Source organism: Trichechus manatus, unplaced genomic scaffold (assembly GCF_000243295.1).
Source record: "Trichechus manatus latirostris isolate Lorelei unplaced genomic scaffold, TriManLat1.0 scaffold00058, whole genome shotgun sequence".
Lineage (NCBI taxonomy): Eukaryota > Metazoa > Chordata > Mammalia > Sirenia > Trichechidae > Trichechus > Trichechus manatus.
The window spans coordinates 3,425,888-3,438,046 of NW_004443994.1; the positions used below are offsets into that span (position 1 = coordinate 3,425,888).

A 12,159-nucleotide genomic window follows, 5' to 3' on the forward strand; every position below is an offset into this window, starting at 1 on the left:
ATTCTGGAAGTGTGGGCAGAGGGTGATCAATGTGAGCTAACAAACAAGGCTTTCTGAAACTATTAGTAGTTTGAAGGTGAAGTGGGGTTCCCTAGAGCCTCCAGTTGAAAACAAAACCCAGATAACATTTTGATTTTAGCTTGTGATACCCTGAGCAGAGAACCCATGCACTCTGTGCTGAACTTCTGAGATTAAAAATGATGAGCTGATAAGTGTGTGAATGCTAAATTCAAAGTAATTTGTTGTACAGAAATAAAAAACGAAGTGTACATCTCTTAGGAAAAAAAGTGAACGGCAGCCCTGTAGAGCCCTGCCACTCCCTGCAATCTAGGCTCCTTCTACTGCATGAAAGACATAAAACATGGGGTCAAAAAGGTGGACAGGAATCAGGAAGGATAAGTGCTAAGACAAGTACCACGAGCTGTCTCTGGAACTCCTGATTTTCATCCTTAAAGGAGTGCTCCATGAAGATTGCAATAGCTTCCCTCTCACAGACTGCGCTCACGTCCAGCAGTTCCTGAAGTATGTCGGTGAGGATCCTCATGCATTGTGCCATCTTTTTGCTGCAGTGGTGGGCTGTCTTGCGCGGCTGCCAAGTTCTCATTCTGGGCCAGAGTTGTTACCGCGTTCTCCAAACAAGGCACCACTCCACTGTTAATGGCACCCACATAGTTCTCTACCAGAGTCCTCAGCCCTGAATAAGCCGGGAAATTAACAAATTTAGGGATAAATATCAAGTTCTCACTATTTTAAAAAATTTAGTGATCAGCATTCTAAATTTAACTTGAACTTTTCTTCTTTTTCTTTTCTTTTTTGATGAATCCTTTTCCTTAAAGTAACATCGCTTTTTCCATTTATTCTTTCTTGTATGATTCTCCATTTCATTACTACATAAAATTGGATTATTGATCACAAACAGTATCTTTTCCTGTGTTTCCTGGAAAAAATACTTTGCCATTTAAGTAAAGTAAAAAGTGTTCATTAGATAGGCAAAGTAATTGCATAATTTGTGGCGTCAGTTTCAAAAGAAAATACAGGTTATTTGTGAGAAAAAAGAATTTCAAGATGGCAACATAGAACATTTAACCAAGTGCGGACGCATCTCAGCACAAACTCTGCACAACTGCACAGGTCGCATGCTCATGAAGACGGCCCTGTATGTAGGTTAGATTTAACTTCGTTTTCAAAATCCCAATGGACTTGCAGGGGCTCATGGCCTGCTGTATATTTTGCAACTTGTGTAATTTTACAAAGTATCTTCTCTACCCTGAGAAGAACTTGCATCCCATAGAATTTGTCCACACAACACAGATATTCTCTCCTTAATAGCAGTTTCTGTCTATATGATTAGTGGATTATTCTCTTGAGATATATTTGACCTCAATAAACCCTCATGTGGAGAGAAACATGAATTACTATGTGTGGCATGGACATCTGCCTCTCCACATTCACATACCAATACAAACAAAATTACAGACAAATCTATAGAACAATCACAGCTTCACGACACACACTGATCCACAGAGAGACATGCTTTGGGGCAAAGGTGACTCAAGGTTCCTGGTGACAATGATTCCTTGTCTCAGGGTCTTGGTCTTTGTATGAGAGAAGATATAGGAACAGAAGTTCTTTGCTTGCACCTGGAAATTACAACCCAGCTGCTCTTCTGGCAGTTCTTCAATGTGGAGTAAGAGAGTTTTGTCACTTGCAGGTCAGTCAAAGACAAAGAACCTCTGTTTTGGGAAGAAATGCCTGATACACTATCTAGGCAGGTTGGATTTGGGGATTTGGAGATTATTATCTGACAAATTAGAAAAAGAGCAGGAAAGGTGTTTGTCGACTTTTATTTCCAGGAATCTTTGCATCAGTGCACTCTCTGTCTTTAAATCTCCTTTTATCCAATCATGCAAATCAACCTTGAGCCAATCTACCCAAAGCAAAAAAAAAAAAATCCATTTGTGGACAGAGCAAAGATCAAGGAAGCAGTTCTGGAGAGGAAATGGCAGCATCTATCCCAAGTGAACAGACTTATGTTTGGTTTCCTCAGTCTGTGTATGGAGTTCAGCAGAGTAAGTATTTAATAAATGTTTATTCAATGATTGACACATAAAAAGAACTAATCAGAAATACTTTTCTGATCTTACTGTCCTCACGTCAGAATCAAAATGTGGGCTCAAAACAAAGTAATGCTTGACATAAGGATAAGATGTTGCTGGGAAAATGTTATGAGGAAAGGTAACATCCAGGTCAGTAAATAAAAAGTTAAAATCAGAGTCCCAAAATACACATATCATAAATACTTATAGGGATTCTTTTAGTTAAAGCCTTAACAAGTAAGGTTAACCTAAATGTAATCTGAAGGCCTCACAACTTCTCTACATCACATTATACTGGACTTGACCACGTCTTGCAGAGAGACTCTGTGGCAGATACCAGCTGTTTAATAAGTGTTTGTTGAATAAATGAATAAACAAATGATTAAATGAAAATGGGTATTCCTTCTAATGCTATCAGTTAGTCACCCTCCTAAATATAATCCATGTAACAAGTTCATAATATTAAAATGATAACTTACTATGTAAGGATGTAGAATGATGTGTGTAATATTATGAAAAAGATAAAGAATTTGACAGTCTTTCTGAAAGGATATCTCAATTTTTCTTTTTTACTTTAGTATACAGTAAAGCCTGCAAAAAGCCAGAAACTGTGTAAGGTGGAAACCTGTGAGAGAAGAAAAACTCAAATATTTTCTACTAAAACGAGCAATAGAAAAGTGATAAGACTGAACCCTGTCAAAGGCAGAAAACTTTCAAGAGCCAGAAGAACAAGGCAGTTTTACCATGTTCCGGCTATCACAGGTTCCCGTGTATAAATATATTTCTCTGAGGGATGTAACTATCAAGGCTAGTAAAATAGGTTGTTGCTGTTGTTGTTGTGTGCCATGGAGCTGACTTAGATTCAAAGAGATCCCACCTGACAGAGTAGAACTGCCCCCGTGCCACCAGCTCTCCTTTAGCAAAATACACCACATGAAATATATTTTAAAAGTTGTCACTTCATTTCATTGTGGTTCTGTGTTTAACAACTTCCAATTTCATGAACTCTTTTTCTCAAAAGAGGAGGAGCACTTAATAAGGAACACAGGTACCTGAAAATTTTTTTCATGGTACCAATTGCTCTGAAATCATTTGGTCCAACATTGGGCCCTAAATTTCTTCAGTAAGCTTAAAACTCCAGCCACTGGATATTTTCAGGTAATAATAACCCACCAAAATTATACCCTCCTCTCAATCACCATTTTCCTGGGCCTCAATCCAGTCTCAAATATATATTGATTCAAATGCTGAATGACGGGGCTCACTTGATATGTGTCACCTCCTACTGAACCTTCCACCACCCAGGCCATGCACTGATACCTGGAGTCAAATTCAGTGCATTCTGCAGGTACTCATCTTCGGTGATAGGGCATTCACCTAACTTCAGCTCCAGGCTGAAATCGCGAATAGCCCAAACAAATTCTGGAAAGAAACTCACAAAGTCAGTGGAATCTTCTACTTCATCAGATCTGGAGGAGGATTTTGCCCTGATTAGCTTCGTTAGTTCAGTCACATAGCTGGGGACTTAGCTAAGGAAGAAGAAGCACTCAACACCACAATTCCCAGATCTCACTTTGAAATACATTTTATAAACATCCTATTTTGCCCCATGTTCCCTCCTCCTCACTCATGAAAACCGAGTCACAAGAAAAAAGAAAAAGTCTCATTTGCCATTCCCATAAGTTCAATAAACATGGTGATTGGGTTCCAAGAAGGATACTGTAGCTGCTCCAGAGCCTGGTGGTTGATGGTGGACATACTGTTGTACACAAAGGTGCTGCTCAGAAACACAGCCAGTGCAAAGATCCATCAGTCATTCTTAGGGTCAGCCTAAAAAGCACATTAGAGCAAGAGACATGGGAGTCTACTCTTCATTCATTCATTCATTTGATTTGTGAACTCACTACTTCAGCTGTTCCATAGCTGAATAGAGAAGATAATCTACATTTTGAAAACAATGTTAAATTCACACCTCATATTTTGTAATTACGTTGATCACTCTCAGGGCTTCAGGTTCTTTAGTTTTTAAACTAAGTAAATGACTCTGTCAAAGTGTATAAAATGTTTAATACATAGTTTAGAACACAGGTGCTCCGTAAAAGTGGACAGTTGTAACTTTAGCAATTTTTTTTCTTGACCAAGGACTATATTAAGGACACAAATGCTACTCCATTAAATTAAAAAACAATTCATTGGGCGTCCATAAACTCTGGACATTTTGTTTGGTTGTATGAGTACAAAGTTCTATATGGTTGTTCCTAACCTCAAGAAGATGACTTTCTGGAGAGGCAGATAAACATGTAAAAATATAAATGCAACCAAGATTATAATCTCTGCCAGGAGTGGCCCAAGAATTACAGTGTAAAAGAAAAAGGGTAAGCCCAATAAATAGGAGCAAGTACTCTGTGGATTCAGAGCAAGAAACGACTACACCCTCTCCTCACTTACTGACATGGTTAGGTTCCAAAGACCAGGTCGTTATGCAAAATTGGCATTATGTGTAATGGATGATGACCACATCAGATCACAAAATGGAGGATGACTATATTATTAGATAACTGCCAAAACACGAAGAATCATGGCCCAGCCAAGTTGACACATAACCTTAACCATCACAGTCAGCATTACTCTCACCTCATACCTCTGTGTTCGTTACTGCCAGATGTACATCCTTAATGCACACAGTAGTCAGAAAGTATATTTTTTACTATTGTCATAAATGCCAAATGTCAAATAATGAGGTAGTAGATAAGTGAAGATAAGGTGTACATCTAACCGGGATAGGATGTCAGTAGATTGAAAATAACTGGTGTTTTAAGAATTGATAGAATATGAACTTATAGAGGTAAAGAGATAATACAGATGTCAAAAACAACACAAATCAAGTCAGAAATGTTAGAAAGTATGGGTCATTTAGAGGTATTCTAGAGTTATTCCATTTGACTGAAGCAGGGATTCAGTACGAAGGAGTGGAAGCTGAGCCTATAAAGGAGATTCAGGGTAAAATCTCCCCCAATTTTTTTTTGTTGTTGTTTTTGGCAGTAACGGAAACCAAAGATCTACTGCTGCTACTTTCAATTTAGACTCACGGTAATGAATAAGGAGAAATTAAATAAGGAGAAATGATTGACTGCACCTAACATGATAAAGACAAACTACCTAAAATTGCCCCATTTACAATGTTTTCGGTAGGTCAAGCTCATCGTTTTATAGAGAAGCTAGTGGAGAATTAATCTCCAAAGGCTTGGACCAAAATCTTTATGAATATTCCTCATGTAGCTGAAGCTTTTCTGAAGATTATTTAAATGGATTACTTCACTGAAACCTTAATCTCATGGTTCCTACCTCCAACCTCATCAGCTCCACACTCTTTAACTGGTAGCTCCCATTGATCTCCTGGGTCATAGCTTCCTCTAACCCATAGGTCTGGGTTAGGTGCTCACTTCCGTGCATTCATGACAACTGATACTGATCACACTTTGTACATGTTGAGTCTCCAACTAGGCTCTGGGGCTTTGCCTTATTCACTCTGTATCTAGAACATTTAGCACAGAGCCCTGAAATTCAAAGACTCAGAAAGTATTTATTAATATTTTTATTCATCCCAGTGTTAAAACAAGATCTATTCCTAATATACTAATAGTATTTGAGCTTACAAAGGAAGTAAGTTCAAGGAAACAAAATTTAACCTAATTATCCCTAATTTTGTTATAAGAATATGTCACAAAAGTTGAATGAATGTGGCAAATTAAAAGCTAAGTAGAGAATTAAGAGCAAAAACGACTTCTGCATAACTCTCTGTCTTACCTTTTCCACATTGCCCAGGCCCTCAGTGTCCATAAGGACCAAGGTGTGCCTGGGTTTGGAGGGGTGAGGTACACACCACATCCAGATGCGCTTGGTTTCAGACCTCACTGTGGAGCCCAGATGGAAGCCTGCAAGGAAGAAAGGAAAACAACATCGGTGATAGCAGATAGTCCAGGCTGCCCAGGAGCTGCAATGGTTAATTAAAATTGTAGTATGGCAAGTGCCTGGCAGGGAGAGGAGTTGCTTTAATTTCAGCAAGGAAAGCTAATTAAACCATTATATATATTAAGTCCCTTCTCAAGAAACACTTTGTGTCCTCTGTTCACCTTATTCCTTTAAAGACTCAAACTACATCATATTACAGAATTAATGGAAAGGCTATTGAACTCTGAGGGGCCGTGGTAGTGCAGTTGTTAAGTACTAGCTGCTAATTGAAAGGTTGAAGGTTCAAAACCACCAGTGGCTCCACGGAAGAAAGATGTGGCAGTCTGCTTCCTTAAAGATTACAGCCTTGGAATCCCTATGGGGTAGTTCTCCTCTGTCCTATAGGGTCTCTATGAGTTGGAGTCAACTTTATGGCAAAGGATTTGGTTTGGTTCTATTAATCCGTGTATTTTTATCTGATGCTAAAGAGGAAAAGAAGAACATGAAACTTATGAGTGGAATTAGAGAGAGGGATAAAAGGAGAACTCTGTTTCTGGATTATCATTATGCAGAGCTTCCTTTTCCTTACTTGGGTCTTATGAAAAGAGAAAACCACCTAACTGGAGGAGACCCTGACATGGGAAGAGACAACAGTGAGCAGTTTCTTGAATTCAGTTCTGCTGACACAGGCTTCCTGTACAGAGTAGTGAGAGCTGAGCCTGCAATGTAGTTGAGGAATCTGTGATTTGGGGGCCTGAATTCATAATTAAGGAGATCTGATTGGTTGGACAATGGAAATCAATTAAGTGTTTAAGATGGATGATAAAAAGTCAAGAAGAATTTAGGAAAATCAGTGTGGTATTAAAATACAGGAGTAATTAGGACTTGAGATCCTGGAAACGAAAGGAGCTTTCTAGAATTTTAGAGCTTGGAAAAAGTCAAATAATCATTTTGTCCAACTCACTCATTTTGTGAATGATGAATCTGAAACCTAAAGACTGTCACTGTTTGACACAGTTACTCAGACATACAGCCTGAAGTTAACACAGGCTCCCTGACTCCTAGCCTCTTTCTCTGGGCTACACTGACCCTGTACACAGATCAACAGTCTGATGTAATGAGGTGGCCAACTAGGGTGAGAGTAGTAGAAAACTGAGTAAAAGAATTTTATAAATCTAGAGAAGAAAAGGATGGGACAGGAAGTGAAGAGGGAAGAGTCAGAGCATACCAAGCTTCCATAACTTGGTGAGATAGTATTATAATTTCCAGCCTGGCAGATAAGATTTTGATATACTAGTTATCTTTGGTCACCTCCCTTTTCCCCCTGTCAGATTAACTCTTATCTGCTCTGCACCTTGACCTGTACGCCTTTAAGTCCTCTAACATGTGGGCTCCCTTGGCCTCTGGTTTCTGGTAGAGTTCAACTGGTGAGAGATACTGCAGGAGAGCAGAAAGCAGGCACGTGCTCCCTCACCTCTCACCCTGCTGAGCCACAGTATTCCACTGGCTCTGTTCCCCTACCTCAAGTCACAGCTCCTTTCGCCCAGCCTCATCCAGTAACTCTGGTCCTGCCACTTTCTGCTATCCACTCTCTGCTTGCCTCTTCAGGCCTAGAGATGATAATGGCTATACTGCTATTGCTATTACCACTGTCTAGGTGCTTCGCCATCCCTCATTGGTTCCCATTGCCCTCTCTATGCCCTTGTAAATGGTCTCTCCATTAAATGCTCTTCATTACCCCTTGAGTGAATCATCTGTTGGATTTGATCCTCCCCATTCTCCTTGTACGTTTCCCTCTCCTCTTCAAGAAAATGGTGAGTTCTGTTTCCATTGCTTTAGGAAAGGGATATAACAGGGGGGAAAGCAGAAAAGACCATTGAGACTTGCAGATTTTCTTTCCAATGGTTTAAACCCACAGGGAGATAGGATTTGGGCTATGCCCAAGAACATGTGGATGATATATCCTGTTAAAGAGTCCAAAATTTTGACCATCTGCCATATGCAATGCTTCCTTCAACTGAGACTAGAAATGGTTGTGATGAAATACCTAGGGAGCATGGTTTAGAATGGCTCAGGCCATTCAATTCCCCACCATGTGAAAATAACAAATCACGGATTGTTCTGCACTTTTCTAAACCCATTGCCCATTGCCCTCGAGTGGATTCCAACTCATAGCAAACCTATAGAACAGAGTAGAACTGCCCCATAAAGTTTCCAAGGCTGTAAATCTTCAAGGAAGCAGATGGCCACATCTTTCTCCTACGGAATGGCTGGTTGATTCAAACCACCCACCTTTTGTTTAGCAGCTGAGTGCTTAACCACTGCACCACCAGGCCTCCTTTGCACTCCTTTACATCAAGATAATTTTTGGTGTTTAGTAATTAATATAGAGTAAGCACCAATGAGGAAGGGCAATGTGTAACTGAAGGTCATCACTCTTAGTCATCAGAGGTATGAAAAAACAAAGCAAGTCACTGCCGAGAAGAGAGAAATAGTGACCTAGTCCTGCTCATGGACCTTGACTGGGAGTGAATCTCTTTCTTTCCATTCTTCCTATGATATAGGTGGGGTGGTAGAGTCACAAATCAGAAATTTTAAAACATCTTGAGGTCACGGAGTTCCTCAGCAGAGTGCTAGGAAATCACCTGGTTATTACTTGATGTTATATTGAGTAGAAAATAAAAGGACATTGTTGAAATTTGTCTCCTGACGTTCTGAACTGTAATCCATCAAAAAATATCCCTATGCATTTATTTAGGTCAGCAAGGAAAAGTGTCCTCCCTTCTTTATCGATGGTCAAGAACTCCCCTAAAACAAAAATAAAGACAACATATTTGCTTAGAAGCCAAGGAGGAGATTGGGAAACAAAAGGGGGAAATGGAGAAAGGAAAGAGACAGGGAAAATGAGAAGGACAAAGAGATAGGAGAAAGGGAGGGAGGGAGAGATGCAGGAAGAGAGAAACAGAGAGACAAAGACAGAGAGAGAGATAAGCATGGTGGTCCTGAGAGTATAGTGGACTGAGTTTCAATCCCTAGTGGTGCTAAGAGAAAGTGAGCTATCAGTAAAAAAATGGCACAAGACCTTCATGGACAATTCTCTGAACATCAATAACAACCAAAGGAAAAAATCCAGTAGGAAAAAAAAGATTTCACAAAATAGGAAATACAAATGACAAAGATATATTTGAAAGGGTGCTCAGCCTCCCTTATAGTGAGGCAAACTGGCACAAACAGTTAAGTGCTAGGCTGCTAAACGAAACATCGGAGGTTTGAATCCACCCAGAGGCACCTTGAAGAAAGGCTTGGCAAATTACTTCCAAAAGATCAGCCACTGAAAACCCTGTGGAGCACAATTCTACTCTGGCACACATGGGATTGCCATGAGTTGGAACTGACAGGACAGCAACTACTTTAGTTTTTGGTTTTATACAGTAACCAGATCAGCAATAGTTAAAAAGTCCTACACTAGCAAATTTTTGTAAGGTTGTAGAGAATTCTCGATTACTACCAATAAGCATATAAATTGCACATAAATTTTGAAGATGTGTTTGATATTATCTGTAACAACTGAAGACACACATATCTTGTGATCCAGCTAATCCACTTCCAGGAATTTGTACACAGGTGGTTTGTGTACATGAGCAACAGTTACAAGTAGAAAAAAATCATGACAACCTTGTTCATAAAAGATAAAAACTGAATTTAAAACAAATGTTCATCCACAATAAATAGATAAATAAATTGTGATATCTTCATACAATGGCATACTATAGTTTAGTACAAGTAAATAAATTACAGATACTACATACAATACACTAAATGAGTCTTAAAAACTTCTTGATGAGCAAAAAAGCAAGACACAAAAGAATGTATATATAATTCCACTTAAATAAAGTTTACAAGCAGGTCAAACTAAACTGCTTTTTTGGAAATGTATGCATAGATTGTAAAACCATCTTTAAAACTCAAGGGAAGAAGTGCCATGAAAACTAAAATATTGGTGATTACTAGTGAGGCTGTGAGAGGGTATAAGATTTGGGCTTTTGCATATTGGGAATGTTTTATTTCTTGACCTGAGCAGTTATTACACAGGTGTTCATTTATATTTATTAATTTTACTGTGCATTTATGTGTTACGTGCTTTATGTAAGTGTTATATTTCACATATTAGAAAAGACTAAATAGAGTAAGAGGGTATAATTTATCAAAGTTGCTATGAAACAGAGCAAAAAAAAAATCAGATACTAGCTCCACTGAGATATTAGATATACAGAGATTCTGCTGCTCTTTCTTTCTCCTACATCACATGCACAAATGATACAGGAGAACAAAAGAGAATCATTGCCAGAGCTGAGTTCCTGGGCAATTGAGAGTGGATATTTGGATAGGGTTGCAAGAACTATTCTTTATTACTGGAGAAGAGAGCTCATCTTTTTTACAGATTTTGTGGATACATAAGTTTGCATCTGTAAATGTGGTGATGAGAATTAGAATTTTTTTTTTCCCCATTGGAAAGAGGATGACTCTTCCTTAATGTGACCCTAGAGGAGGCATGATCAGTCTGCTTTACCACTGGTTCCTAATTAATGGCCCCTGCCCCAGGACAACACTCACCATGGTTCTGTCCTGCCAGATGGTTCGTCAGGTAGGATTTTCCTGTACGATACAGCCCTACAGTGGCCACCACCACCACAGGCTGAGAAATTTCATTAAGAATTTTTAATGCTTTTCGATTCACTCTCAGCTACTCTTTCTAGTTTTCCACCAAACAAACGGGAGCCGTCATGATGGGTCTGGAAGCCAAGGTAACCTGAAATCCAAAAGAGACACTCAGTAGGATGCAAGACCTAATATCATACCTAATAGTTATTCTAGGTACGTGCATATCAGCTTTCTGCTTGTGGAATGTGTGTATCAACTTCCTATATTTTGTAAGGAAAGTATGTAGTCTTCTGTTATGGATTGAATTGTGTCCCCTCAAAATGCATGTCAGCTTAGCTAGGCCATGATTCCCAGTATTGTGATTTTCTGCCATTTTGTCCTCAGATGTGATTTTCCTGTGTGTTGTAAATCCTACCTCTATGATGCTGATGAGGTGAGATTAGCGGCAGTTATGTTGTTGAGGCAGGATTCAATCTACAAGTTTGGGTTATGTCTTAAGTCAATCTCTTCTGATATATAAAAGAGAGAAGCAAGCAGAAAGAAATGGAGACCTCATACAACCAAGAAAGTAGTGCCAGGAGAAGAGTCTGTCCTTCGGACCAGGGATCCCTGTACTGAGAAGCTCGTAGTCCAGGAGAAGATTGATGATAAGGACCTTCCTTCAGAGCCGACAGAGACAGAAAGCCTTCCCCTGGAGCTGACGCCCAGAATTTAGACTTCTAGCCTACTAGACTGTAAGAGAATAAACTTCTCTTTGTGAAAGCCATCCACTTGTGGTATTTCTGTTATAGCAGCACTAGATAATCATAAACAAGTTACCTTCCATTTCAAAGCCTGGTATAGATGCCTTATATACATCACCTTATGGATCTCTACAAGAGCTCTAAAAGAACCTTGCCCAGGTGATGCATAAAATGAATAGAAAAGAAAAGGAAACTACAGACTATAAGTCCCTGAGAACATTAACAAGTGATGGATAAATATAGGCAGAGTGGGACATGAATGAGAGAAGTAGTGGTCAAAAAAGATTCCAGAAGTTCCCAGAGAACTTGGTCTCTCATTAGTTCAACAACTACATATTGAGTACCTACCATGTGCCAGGGCACTGTTCTAGAGCTCAGTATTCAGCTGTGAACAAGATGGATACCAATTCCTCCTCATGCAAGCTCTATTCCAGTGAGGGAGACAGACAATAAATAAAACAAATGAGCAAAAATATATACGTGTGTAAGTACTCTGGAGAAAAATACACAGGGACTAGGGAAAAGGAGTGTTGGGGTTGCATTTGTATGTGGGGTAATCAGGAAAGGCCTCCCCGAGAGACAAATGGAGATGATCACTGAACTTGATGAGGATAGATTTAGTGAATGGGGAGGAGAAGGAGGCAGAGCAGATGGAGGAATGATCCTGAGAGGAGGAAGGAGAGATAAAGAATGTAGCTCTCTCTCAG

At 39.4% G+C, this 12,159-nt stretch overlaps 1 pseudogene; it reads right to left on the reverse strand.

Annotated features, from left to right (window-relative positions):
- Positions 1–235: 235 nt before the first annotated feature.
- Positions 236–10,848, reverse strand: LOC101354181 (guanylate-binding protein 4-like; annotated as a pseudogene).
- Between the last annotated feature and the right edge of the window lie 1,311 nt (positions 10,849–12,159).